This window comes from Papaver somniferum, chromosome 4 (assembly GCF_003573695.1).
Source record: "Papaver somniferum cultivar HN1 chromosome 4, ASM357369v1, whole genome shotgun sequence".
Taxonomy (NCBI): domain Eukaryota; kingdom Viridiplantae; phylum Streptophyta; class Magnoliopsida; order Ranunculales; family Papaveraceae; genus Papaver; species Papaver somniferum.
In genome coordinates, this window is record NC_039361.1 from 117,852,255 (window position 1) to 117,865,607 (window position 13,353).

The window sequence follows — 13,353 nt, forward strand, 5'->3', positions numbered from 1 at the left end:
AGAATTGCCATAAACACTGAAATCATCCATAACTACCTCGATGATGCGCTCCACATAGTCCGAGAATATACTAACCATGCATCTTTGGAAAGTAGCCGGTGCATTGTAAAGACCAAAATGCATCCGTCTATATGAAAATGTTCCAAACGGACAAGTGAAAGTGGTCTTCTCTTGGTCCTCCGGTGCAATAACAATTTGGTTGTATCCCGAATAACCATCCAAGAAACAATAATGAGAATGCCCCGCTAACCGCTCCAACATTTGATCAATGAAAGGTAAAGGAAAGTGATCCTTTCGAGTTGCGGAATTAAGCTTTCTATAATCAATGCACACTCTCCAACCGGTTTGAACTCTTGTAGGAACAAGTTCATCGTCTTGATTTCTAACAATCGTAACACCGGAATTCTTTGGTACCACTTGTACCGGACTAACCTATTTGCTATCGGATATTGGGTAGATCAACCCCACACTTAGCAATTTGAGTATCTCTTTCTTCACAACCTCCATCATGGGAGGATTAAGCCTGCTTTGAACATCACGTACCGGCTTCACGTTCTCTTCCATTAGAATTCTATGCATGCACACGGATGGACTAATGCCTTTGATGTCCGCAATTGTCCACCCAATAGCCATTTTGTGCTCTTTCAAAACTCTAAGCAAACGGTCTTCTTGTACCGGTGTGAGGTTCTTTGCAATAATCACCGGAAGCTCATCTTCATCTCCCAAGAATGCATACTTCAAATGGTCCAGAAGTGGCTTCAATTCTAGCTTAGGCGCCTTCACAATAGATGGTACAAGTAATTCATCATCCATGGGTAAAGAAATATATGAAACATTACACATTTTAGCTTCTTGTAATGCCGTCAAGGCACCACACATCTCCACCAATTCCTTGGAGATTTCAACATCCAAACTAGACAAGCCGTGGACGTCCAATTCAATGCTTTTTTGCAACACCACCTCAAGTTCGTCCTTTGGACTCAATTGCACCTTTATTGCGCTAACGAACTAACCACATCAATGGAGTAAGCGGAATGCACATCACTTGGGTAGCACATGGTTTCAAATATGATGAAGTGTATTATCTCCTTATCGAATTCCATAGTAAGTGTACCCTTATCAACGTCAATCTTCGTCTTTGCGGTCTTCATAAATGGCCTCCCAAGAAGTAAAGAAGTAGATGACCGATTCTCATTGTTTTCCATATCCACCATGAAGTAATCAACCGGAAAAATTAGCTCATTCAATTGCACTAGCACGTCTTCTACAAGTCCCTTAGGATATATGTTAGACTTGTTTGCTAATTGGATAATAACTCTTATCTCTTTCAAAGGTCTAAGATTCAAGGAGTCATATATATTGGCCGACATTACATTTACGGAAGCTCCCAAGTCAAGTAAATCATGTTCAAACCTTTTTGTACCAATAGTAATTGGCACCGTGAAACCACCGGGATCCGTGCACTTTATAGGCATCTTCTTCAATAGCATAGCCGACGCACTCTCGCCAACTTTAGTAATTTCATTATCCAGCAACCTATCCTTCTTTGTGCATAATTCCTTCATGAACTTAGCATACCTTGGCATTGTCTTGATGGCCTCTATGAATGAGATGTAAATTTCGATCTTCTTGAAGATATCCATGAGTGCCTTTTCTTGAGCTTCTTTCTTAGATTTAGCAAAACGACTAGGAAAAGGAGGTGGAGTAGTGAAAGTAGGAACCGTTTCCTTGGATTGGTCGGTTGGTGATGAACTCTCCTTTGGTTCGGCTTCCTCCTTGTCTTTGACTACCTCTTCACTAGCTTCTTTATGGTGACTTGGACTCTCCACTTGTCTTCCACTTCTTAAAATAACCGCATTAACATTCTCTCTTGGTTTCACAGATGGTTGTGAAGGAATATTTGTGTATGCTTGAGATTTCATTAAGTTCATATCGGTCGCCAATTGTTTCATTTGAGTTTGTAAATCCTTGATTGCCGAACCGGTCTTTTGTTCCAAAGCCTTGATTGCCGAATTGGTCTTTTGTTGGTTTTTTTGTAACATAGAAGTGAGACCTTGCATGCTTTGCATTATCACATTGAACTTGTCATCATTCGAAGAATCTTTCTCCTTGACTTGTTGTGGTTGGAATTGTTGTTGAGGTTTGAAGCGTGATTGTTGAAATCCACCTTGTTGCACATATGGATTAGGAGCTGGCGCTTTCTTGTTCGCATAACTAAAGTTAGGATGATCCTTCCAACCGGGATTGTAAGTATTGGAGTATGGATCGTACCTTGGCCTTTGATTTGGATATAAAGCATTTACATGTTCGGTCTCATCATCCGGAATAATTATCGCGGCCATTCATTGCATTACCCTTTCCATGATCCCCATTCTTTATTCAAGGTATGATGATGAATCACTAACTTCATGCACTTACCTAACCATTGGTTCTTCTCTTGTGTAGAATTGTTGCGAGTTCGCCGCCATACTCTCAATCAACTCGGTAGCTTGGGACACCGTCTTGTTTATTAGTGCACCACCACCCGCGGCGTCAAGAAGAGATCTGTCACTTGGTTGGAGAGCTTCGTAGAAGTATTGGAGTATCATAACGTCACTGAATTGATGGTGTGGACATCTTTCCAGCAATCTCTTGTATCGCTCCCAACATTCATACAATGACTCTCCCGCATTTTGCTTCATCCCACAAATCTCCTTGCGAATTTGAGTAGCTTTTGAGTCAGGAAAATATCTCTCGAGGAAAAGTTTCTTCATCCCATTACATGTGGTGATACTTTCGGAAGGAAAATAATACAACCATTTCTTAGCATTGCCCGCCAAAGAGAACGGAAAAACTTTCAACATTGCTCCATCCGCATTAGTCTCCGGTGGAAGCATGGCCATGACTATGGTAGAGAAGTCCATAAGATGTTTGTTTGGATCTTCATTCACCATGCCATGAAACTTTGGTAACTCTCTAATCAACCCCGGCTTGATCTCGAAAGCTTAAGTCAGTTTGGATACACTATTGTTGTGTATCGAGCTTGTGAGAAGATAGATCCTTGAGTGTACGATCAGCCATTTCTTCTTCCTCTATATCGGAATCTGCGAACTCACTAGATGAAGAAGGAGGAAGCAGAGTGTTAACCGCTCGAAAGAGGTCCTTTAGTTGAGTGCCGGATCGAAGACGTATACCAATTGGACTCGGTCTACCCACTTTAAGCATTCACCAAAGATATAGTACCTGAAACAAGATTCTCGAAAACTAAGTTACATACGATATAGAATCTAACAAACCAAGAATAAAGCAAAAAGAAAAATAAAACAACTAAAATCATCCGCTGCTTCCCCGGCAGCGGCGCCAAAATTTGATGCGTGTCGTAACCACAACAAATTAATTAATATTTTTCCACCTAATTAACAAGTAATATAGTGTAGTCAAGTTCGTTCCCACGAGGAGTAAGAGTTTTAGTTGTTTAATTGTCACAAAAAGGGGGGGTTTGTTTTATAAAGAAAAAGAAAATAAACAAAGCAATTGAAAGATAAAGTTGAAATCAATAAGAGAGATTAGATCAAGGAATACTTCTTCGTTGCAAAACAATGATTCAAGTTATGTTCTTTTCCACTTTTTATTAGTCACAGATTATCACCAACCGTAGGATAGCAGGTTCGCTTAGATAACCCCAAAATTCCTCGTTTCACTGAGTAACAGGTCCACTTAGTTATCAGATTCTATTCAAAAGAACCACCTTGAGGTTCGCTTACAAGATGTACTTCCCCGAACGCATTAATATTTATGAATTTAGGTTTAGTACTAGTAGTTAAACTCGGTTCGCTTGGTCCACTTTCTAGCGTTATTTTCACACACAATTGCTCCACAGAATCCCTCTGCAGGGTCTCGTGTTTTCTACTTGTGTAAAGTGTCGAGAACGATTACGTATTCCCTAACTTATACTAGCTTTAGATCAAATTAACAAATCAATTTAGCGTGCACTCTAAACAATCTATCAATCAACCATGAATGTATAAACATTCCTATTAGTAAAAACAAACGATAATCACGTGAAAAATTTCAAGGTAGATTTTAAAACAAAAACTCAAATCATGTTAAGAACTAGGAATTCATCCTCAATCAATAAGAAAATTAGCTACTCATGTTTTTGAAATTCACAGAAATAATTAAAAGGAGAATTTTTTTAAGTTCACACAAATAGTTAAAAGAAGAATTTTGAAAAGCAAGCAAAAACACAAGTGATGTGTGTGTAAAAGGTGTAGAAGTGTATAAAGTGTAGTAGAGAACTTCTCTATTTATAGGCTTCAAATTGCTTCAACTCCTCTTAGGAATAAAATCTCTTTCCCTTTGTAGCTCAACATTCCAAATCCTTGTCTTTGTAAAATTCCTCTTTGTTCTCTTTCCAAAATTAAGTCCAATTCTCCATCCAATTCCAGTTCTAAGTCTTCACACCCATCAGAAGAAACCCACACAAAAATATGTGATTTTGATCGCCGGATTCCATCTTCCGTCGCCAGAATCTGGACAGAAAAGCTATGCCGGTCATCTGAGTGTTCTTTGACACTGACGGAATATTCCGTCAAGGTTCTGTTATATCTAACTGTCAAAACAGTCTTCCGTTAGTCAGGAGGGTCAATGGAGAGGAGAGAGTCAGCCGAGTTAGCTGTCTGAGTCAGCTTACTGGGTCTTACTCATCCTGGATCAGTGAGGTTTACGATTCTAAGAGTTAACTCGGCAACATAGAAATCCGGCATGGTTCTGTTTGAATTCTTGTCAATTCCCGGCCAATTTCAGACCCTTCTTTTCTTCTCCATGTAACAAATCCTAGCATACATCTAATTATTTAAGCACACCCATTACTGCTGAGCAGCAACAGGTTCATCATCTTCCATGTACGCCATACCCTCCATTCTGCAGCTTCACTTCCCTGCAACCTTGACACCGCTAACCCTTCAAACACCAACTCCATTTATTGCTGACAAACAACCATTCCCATTTTATCAATTCTTCTACGCTTCAGCAATACGGCCAAACTGCAATCCGAGTGTAAACCTTCACCAGAAATCACCACCAATTCCATCTCCTGCAACTGCAATTCAGACCGCAGTTTCCCTTCTTCACTCGAACCCATTTATTCATATCTCAGATCCAAATCCATCGCCTCCCAAGACCTCCAATTTATTTTCAAATTCTCGATTTGACCCTTCAATCCAACAGCATAACCCATCTCGTTCTTCACTTCATCTTCCACCGAAAACCCATTGAAACCAAACATCTTCAAATCTTCATATCACCACCAGACCCTTATTTCTTCTCATCTGTTGATTTCAAGAAAACCCATAGATCCCCCTTAATTTCTTTACTGTTTCTCGATCCAAACCGATTCCATCAACAGGTCTCGCTGATTCTTCCTCTCTACGAGCTATGAACATTCCTTTCCAATTTCTCACGATTTCTCTGTCTAACTCTCGATCTAGTCTCAGTGTCTCATAAACAGCAGCAGCTGTTGCTTCTCTTCTTTTGTCAATTTCAGGAAAATGGAAATGGGAATTATTGAGAAATAAATCCTCGATCTAGGGTTATAGAAGTAGGTTATATTCGATGCCCGGTCACATTGATAAGGGATACCCAGCTAGCATCCCCATAATCTTTACTGGTTGTCTTATAATACTTCTTCAAAACAGAGTTTCCTCTTATCCTTGGCTTGACTGCCACTATCAAACGCTGAGAAATGACCTTTTTGCCCTTTTTGCTTAAATTGGGTGATTTCTTCTACTTTCCTCCGTCCGACTCCAGAGTACTTAATAACTCAAAAACACGCGTAAAATACATAATTTACAAGAAAAAATAGCAAAGAAAGCATAAACTCTAGATAGTAAATACGGTGTATTCTACACCTATCAAATTCCCCCACACTTAGACTTTGCTAGTCCTCGAGCAAATCAAACTAAAACTTACAACTTCAAAGCGTTCTAGCAAGTATCCAAAGATCTATGAGGACACAGAATTTATGCATGCTGGTAATAAGAAGTTAGAAATACTAAAGAACATATTCTCATTCTTAAATGTTGAGTGAGAAATAACCGCACCATAATGAGAGAACGCGTGTTTGAGAAGCGATCAATAAGCATTTCTCCTCGACTTCTGCCTCACCAAAAAGGGTTTTATGAAATTGCACTCAAACGACGTACTTTTATGGTTCTCACATGTGTGCAGGTAGGAATGAAGAGAGAAATCCTGCAACACGTTGAATGGTGGGACGGACAACTTCCGAAATATTTTGAAAACTCACATCTTTTAACATTTTGAAAAACCATTTTTCTAACGATCTCTAAGAAAGGAAATCAACCACTATTATCGAGGATGTGATTACTTACTCACCTTCACATCCGATTGCAATGATGATAACACCACTCTCACAACATCCAATAGAAACGTCTTTCGCTCCTCTTTTTTATCTTCTTGGTCTTCGTCTTCGGCTTCAACTATTGATGATAAACTCTCGAACTTCGTAATTCCTTGACAATTTGTAACTCTCTTTCTCAAAATCCTCGTCGCTTGAAATTTCTTAATATATTTTTCCTTCCCCACGGCTTATTAAATAAATAAAAATCAAAAATAATAAAAGATTCTCTTGTCATCATCTTTTTATATTTTTTTTCCTTTTTTTTTCCTTTTACCTTTATTTTTTATTTTTTTTATCTTTATATCTTCTATATCTATTTTTTTTTCAGAGACAAGAGAAATAAAATACAAAACAAAGTGAAAATAAAAACAAACCATGGTCGTGGGAAAAGTACTTTACCGCTTTATTCTTCACAACTTGTATCGTCTCGAAATCACAAACTTCAATAATTCTCACCTTTTGCTTTTCTTTGCTCTTGTAAATAAGTCTTCAACTTTGATATAAAATTACGCTCCTTATATGTTGCTTTACTTGGATATGAAATTTACTCTTTTCTTGTTCTGTTGCTTGTAAACCTTGAACGTTTTCAACTTTCCTTGTAGATTTTGATGTCGCTCCCTTGTTGATGATGATGGTGTTTTATGGATCCATTGTTGCCGAGAGAGAGAATGGTGTTAACTGCAAATCGAACTACAAGAAGGAGGCTATCATCTATAGACATCACCCTCATGATTGACAAAATTAGCACTCAAGAGATCAAAGAGTAGTGCTTCTATAGGTGGGAGGTTGGGTAGCTCACCATTCTACCCGGAATTAACGTACGGTGACATACACTCAAAAGAAAGCTTTTTTAGTCATCTACAAAGAATTTTTTTGGTCGGTGCCTCGCATGATATAAATAGGGTAGTCTCCACTAATGATTGATCAGCAACTCTAATAATGCATGTCTCCCTGCTCCTAATTGGCATCACCGGCATGATTAAATCCATTATTTAACACTCTAGCAAGCAAGAAATCCGAACGCACTTCCCTAACACTTCCAAGTTCAGTTATGTCGGTCATAATTCTCTATATAAACATACCTAGAAGTATGCTAGTGACTCTAAAATCTCTACAAGTTGGAGGTTTTAAGCAATTTTTTTTAATATGCTTAACCACTCCCCCACACTTAAACCTTACATTGTCCTCAATGTAATTGAATCGTCCAAGTAAAGTCAAGGTGGGAAATCCTAGTATGGTATGGAACAAGAAAAAATAGATAAACAAAACAAAAACAAAATAAAAATTAAAGGATAAGAAATACAAAACCTATGGGTTGCCTCCCATTAAACGCTTGTTTTAAAGTCGACGGCCCGACTTAGCTCTTGCTTCACATTACTCCTCCAGAGGGAGCACATCTCGAAGTCTAATCACGTCCACATGCTCTGTTGGAAAGTTTTCATAATATGGCTTCAAACTATGGCCGTTGATTTTTTAAGGTTGTCCTATTTTGTCGCTAACAATTTCAACTGCACCATAATCATAAACATTAGTAACAACAAATGATCCCACCCAACGGGACTTAAGCTTACCCGGAAATAAACGTAGACAAGTATTAAATAAAAGAACTTTTTTCCCCACAACAAAAATTTTCCGAGAAATCATCTTGTCATGAAAAAGCTTGGTCTTTTCCTTGTAAATCCGGGGACTCTCGTAAGCATCATTACGTATCTCCTCTAGCTCATGTAGTTGTAACTTTCTTTGCTTCCCCGCTTCATCATACTCCATGTTGCATTTCTTTATCGCCCAATAATCCTTATGTTCAAGTTCAACCGGAAGATGACAAGCTTTGCCATAAACCAACCGGTATTGATACATACCAATCGGTGTCTTATACGTCGTTCTATACGCCCAAAGTGCATCATTGATCTTAAATCTCCAATCTTTCCTTGTTGTATTCACCGTTTTCTCAAGAATGGATTTGATTTCGCGGTTTGAAATTTCCGCTTGTCCACTAGTTTGTGGATGGTAAGGCGTACTGATCTTGTGTGTTATGTTGTACTTCTTGAGGAGAGCGTGGAAAGCCTTCTTGAAATGTGAGCCTCCATCGCTTATCACCACTCTTGGTGTACCATGCCTAGTGAATATCTTTTCTCTTACAAAATCACAAACAACTTGAGAATCATTAGTTTTGGTGGCTCTAGTTTCCACCCATTCCGAAACATAATCTACGGCAAGAAGTATATAAAAGTTTCCATTCGAATTGACAAAAAGGGCCCATAAAATCGATACCCCACACATCAAAAATCTCAATGGCGAGAATTGATGTGAGTGGCATTTGATTTCGAGCACCTAGATTGCCCGTTCGTTGACATCTATCACACGATTTACAAAAAACATGTGCATCTTCAAACAAGGTGGGCCACTAAAATCCACTCTCGAGAACTTTAAGATCGGTACGTTTAGAACCAAAATGGCCACCACAAGCAAGAGTGTGACAAAAAGAGAGAATAGATTGAAATTCGGAATTAGGCACGCACCTCCGTATCATTTGATCCACGCCATATTTTCGTAAGTATGGTTCATCCCACACATATTGCTTGGCTATCTTCTTAAGTTTCATCTTTTGGAAGTTAGACGTTGTATTAGGTACCTTCCTTGTCTCCAAGTAATTCACTATATCTGCGTACCAAGGTGTAGAATTTTCCAAGGAAAAAAGTTGTTCGTACGGAAAGAGGTCTTGTAATGGAAGTTTTTCTTGAGACATAACAAGTCTACTGAGATGATCCGCAACGGTATTCTCCACACCTTTCTTGTCTCGAATTTCTATGTCGAACTCTTGTAGCAATAGGATCCATCGGATTAGCCTTGGCTTAGTTTCTTTCTTCTTTATTAAGTATTTAAGTACATCATGATCGGAATATACAATAACCTTTGTTCCCACCAAGTATGATCGAAACTTTTCCAATGCAAAAACTGTAGCCAATAACTTCTTCTCCGTGGTAGAATAGTTGATTTGTGCATCATTAAGGGTCCTCGATGCATAATAGATAACATGGGACAATTTGTCCACTCTTTGACCCAAAACGGCTCCAACCGCATAATCACCAGCATCACACATTAATTCAAATGGAAGATTCCAATCCGGTGATTTGATAATTGGCGCACTTGTCAACATTGCCTTCAATTTTGTCAAAGGCATCCTTGCATTCCTTGTTGAAGTCAAAAGGTACCTCCTTTTGTAATAACTTGCACATCGGCATGGAGATTTTGGAGAAATCCCTGATAAACCACCTATAGAAACCTGCATGGCCAAGAAATGAACGGATTTCCCTCACCGAAGTGGGATATTGTAAGTTCCTTATTAAATCTATCTTTGACTTGTCCACTTCGAGCCCTCGAGAGGACACGATGTGACCAAGTACTATGCCATGGTTTACCATAAAGTGACATTTCTCCCAATTAAGGATGAGGTTTGTGTCTATGCATCGTTTAAGAACTAGTTCAAGGTTGTCTAAATAACTATCAAAAGAATTGCCATAAACACTGAAATCATCCATAACTACCTCGATGATGCGCTCCACATAGTCCGAGAATATACTAACCATGCATCTTTGGAAAGTAGCCGGTGCATTGTAAAGACCAAAATGCATCCGTCTATATGAAAATGTTCCAAACGGACAAGTGAAAGTGGTCTTCTCTTGGTCCTCCGGTGCAATAACAATTTGGTTGTATCCCGAATAACCGTCCAAGAAACAATAATGAGAATGCCCCGCTAACCACTCCAACATTTGATCAATGAAAGGTAAAGGAAAGTGATCCTTTCGAGTTTCGGAATTAAGCTTTCTATAATCAATGCACACTCTCCAATCGGTTTGAACTCTTGTAGGAACAAGTTCATCGTCTTGATTTCTAACAACCGTAACACCGGACTTCTTTGGTACCACTTGTACCGGACTATCCCATTTGCTATCGTATATTGGGTAGATCACCCCCACACTTAGCAATTTGAGTATCTCTTTCTTCACAACCTCCATCATGGGAGGAATAAGCCTACGTTGAGCATCACGTACCGGCTTCACGTTCTTTTCCATTAGAATTTTATGCATGCACACGGATGGACTAATGCCTTTGATGTCCGCAATTGTCCACCCAATAGCCATTTTATTCTCTTTCAAAACTCTAATCAAACAGTCTTCTTGTACCGGTGTGAGTTTCTTTGCAACAATCACCGAAAGCTCATCTTCATCTCCCAAGAAAGCATACTTCAAATGGTCCGGAAGTGGATTCAATTCTATCTTAGGCGCCTTCACAATAGATGGTAAAAGTAATTCATCATCCATGGGTAAAGAAATATATGAACCATTACCCTTTTTAGCTTCTTGCAATGCCGTCAAGGCACCACACATCTCCACCAATTCTTTAGGGATTTCAACATCCAAATTAGACAAGCTGTGGACGTCCAATTCAATGCTCTTTTGCAACACCACCTCAAGTTCGTCCTTTGGACTCAATTCCACCATTTGTTGCGCTAACGAACTAACCACATCAATGGAGTAAGCAGAATTTACATCACTTGGGTAGCGCATGGCTTCAAATATGTTGAAGTGTATTATCTCCTTATCGAATTCCATAGTAAGTGTACCCTTATCAACGTCAATCTTCGTCTTTGCGGTCTTCATAAATGGCCTCCCAAGAAGTAAAGAAGTAGATGATCGATTCTCATTGTTGTTCATATCCACCATGAAGAAATCAACCGGAAAAATTTGCTCATTCACTTGCACTAGCACGTATTCTACAAGTCCCTTAGGATATATGTTAGACTTGTTTGCTAATTGGATAATAACTCTTGTCTCTTTCAAAGGTCCAAGATTCAAGGAGTCATATATATTGGCCGACATTACACTTATGGAAGCTCCCAAGTCAAGTAAAGCATGTTCAAACCTTTTTGTACCAATAGTAATTGGCACCATGAAACCACCGGGATCCATGCACTTTGTAGGCATCTTCTTCAATAGCATAGCCGACGCAATCTCGTCAACTTTAGTAATTTCATTATCAAGCAACCTATCCTTCTTTGTGCATAATTCCTTCATGAACTTAGCATACCTTGGCATTGTCTTGATGGCCTCTATGAATGTGATGTTAATTTTCGATCTTCTTGAAGATATCCATGAGTGCCTTGTCTTGAGCTTCTTTCTTAGATTTAGCAAAACGACTAGGAAAAGTAGGTGGAGTACTGAAAGTAGGAACCGTTTCCTCGCATTGGTCGGTTGGTGTTGAACTCTCCTTTTGTTCGGCTTCCTCCTTGTCTTTGACTACCTCTTCACTAGCTTCTTTATGGTAACTTGGACTCTCCACTTGTCTTCCACTTCTTAAAGTAACCGCATTAACATTCTTTGTTGGGTTCACAAATGGTTGTGAAGGAATCTTTGTGGATGCTTGAGATTTCATTAAGTTCATATCGGTCGCCAATTATCCCATTTGAGTTTGTAAATCCTTGATTGCCGAACCGGTATTTTGTTCCAAAGCCTTCATTGCCGAATCGGTCTTTTGTTGGTTTTGTTGTAACATAGAAGTGAGACCTTGCATGCTTTGCATTATCACATTGAACTTTTCATCATTCGAAGAATCTTTCTCCTTGACTTGTTGTGGTTGGAATTGTTGTTGAGGTTGGAAGCGTGATTGTTGGAATCCACCTAGTTGCACATATGGATTAAGAGCCGCCGCTTACTTGTTCGTATAACTAAATTTAGGATGATCCTTCCAACCGGGATTTTAAGTATTGGAATATGGATTGTACCTTTGCCTTTGATTTGGATATAAAGCATTTACTTGTTCGGTCTCATCATCCGGAATAATTACCGCGTCCATTCGTTGCATTACCTTTCCATGCTCCCCGTCCTTTGTTCAAGGTATGATGATGAATCACTAACTTCATGCACTCGCCTAACCATTGGTTCTTCTCTTGTGTAGAATTGTTGCGAGTTCGCCGCCATACTCTCAATCAACTCGGTAGCTTGGGCCACCGTCTTGTTCATTAGTGCACCACCACCCGCGGCGTCAAGAAGAGATCTGTCACTTGGTTGGAGAGCTTCGTATAAGTATTGGAGTATCATAACGTCACTGAATTGACGGTGTGGACATATTGCCAGCAATCTCTTGTATCGATCCCAACATTCATACAATGACTCTCCCACATATTGCTTCATCCCACAAATCTCCTTGCGAATTTGAGTAGCTTTTGAGGCAGGAAAATATCTCTCGAGGAAAAGTTTCTTCATCCCATTCTGTGTTGTGATACTTCCGGAAGGAAAATAATAAAACCATTCCTTAGCATTGCCCGCCAAAGAGAACGGGAAAGCTTTCAACATTGCTCAATCCGCATTAGTCTCCGGTGGAAGCATGACCATGACTATGGTAGAGAAGTCCATAAGATGTTTGTTTGGATATTCATTCACCATGCCATGAAACTTTGGTAACTCTCTAATCAATCCCGGCTTGATCTCGAAGGTTGAGTTAGTTTGGATACACCATTGTTATGTATCGAGCTTGTGAGAAGCTAGATCCTTGAGTGTATGATCAGCCATTTCTTCTTCGTCTATATCGGAATCTGCGAACTCACTAGATGAAGAAGGAGGAAGCGGAGTGTTAACCGCTCGAAAGAGGTCCTTTAGTTGAGTGACGGATCGAAGACGTATACCAATTGGACTCGGTCTTCCATCTTTAAGCATTCACCAAATATATAGTACCTGAAACAAGATTCTATAAAACTAAGTTAGATACGATATAGAATCTAACAAACCAAGAATAAAGCAAAAACAAAAATAAAACAACTAAAATCATCCGCTGCTTCCCCGGCAGCGGCGCCAAAGTTTGATGCGTGTCGTAACCACAACAAATTAATTAATATTTTTCCACCTAATTAACAAGTAATATAGTGTAGCCAAGTTTGTTCCCACGAGGAGCAAGAGTTT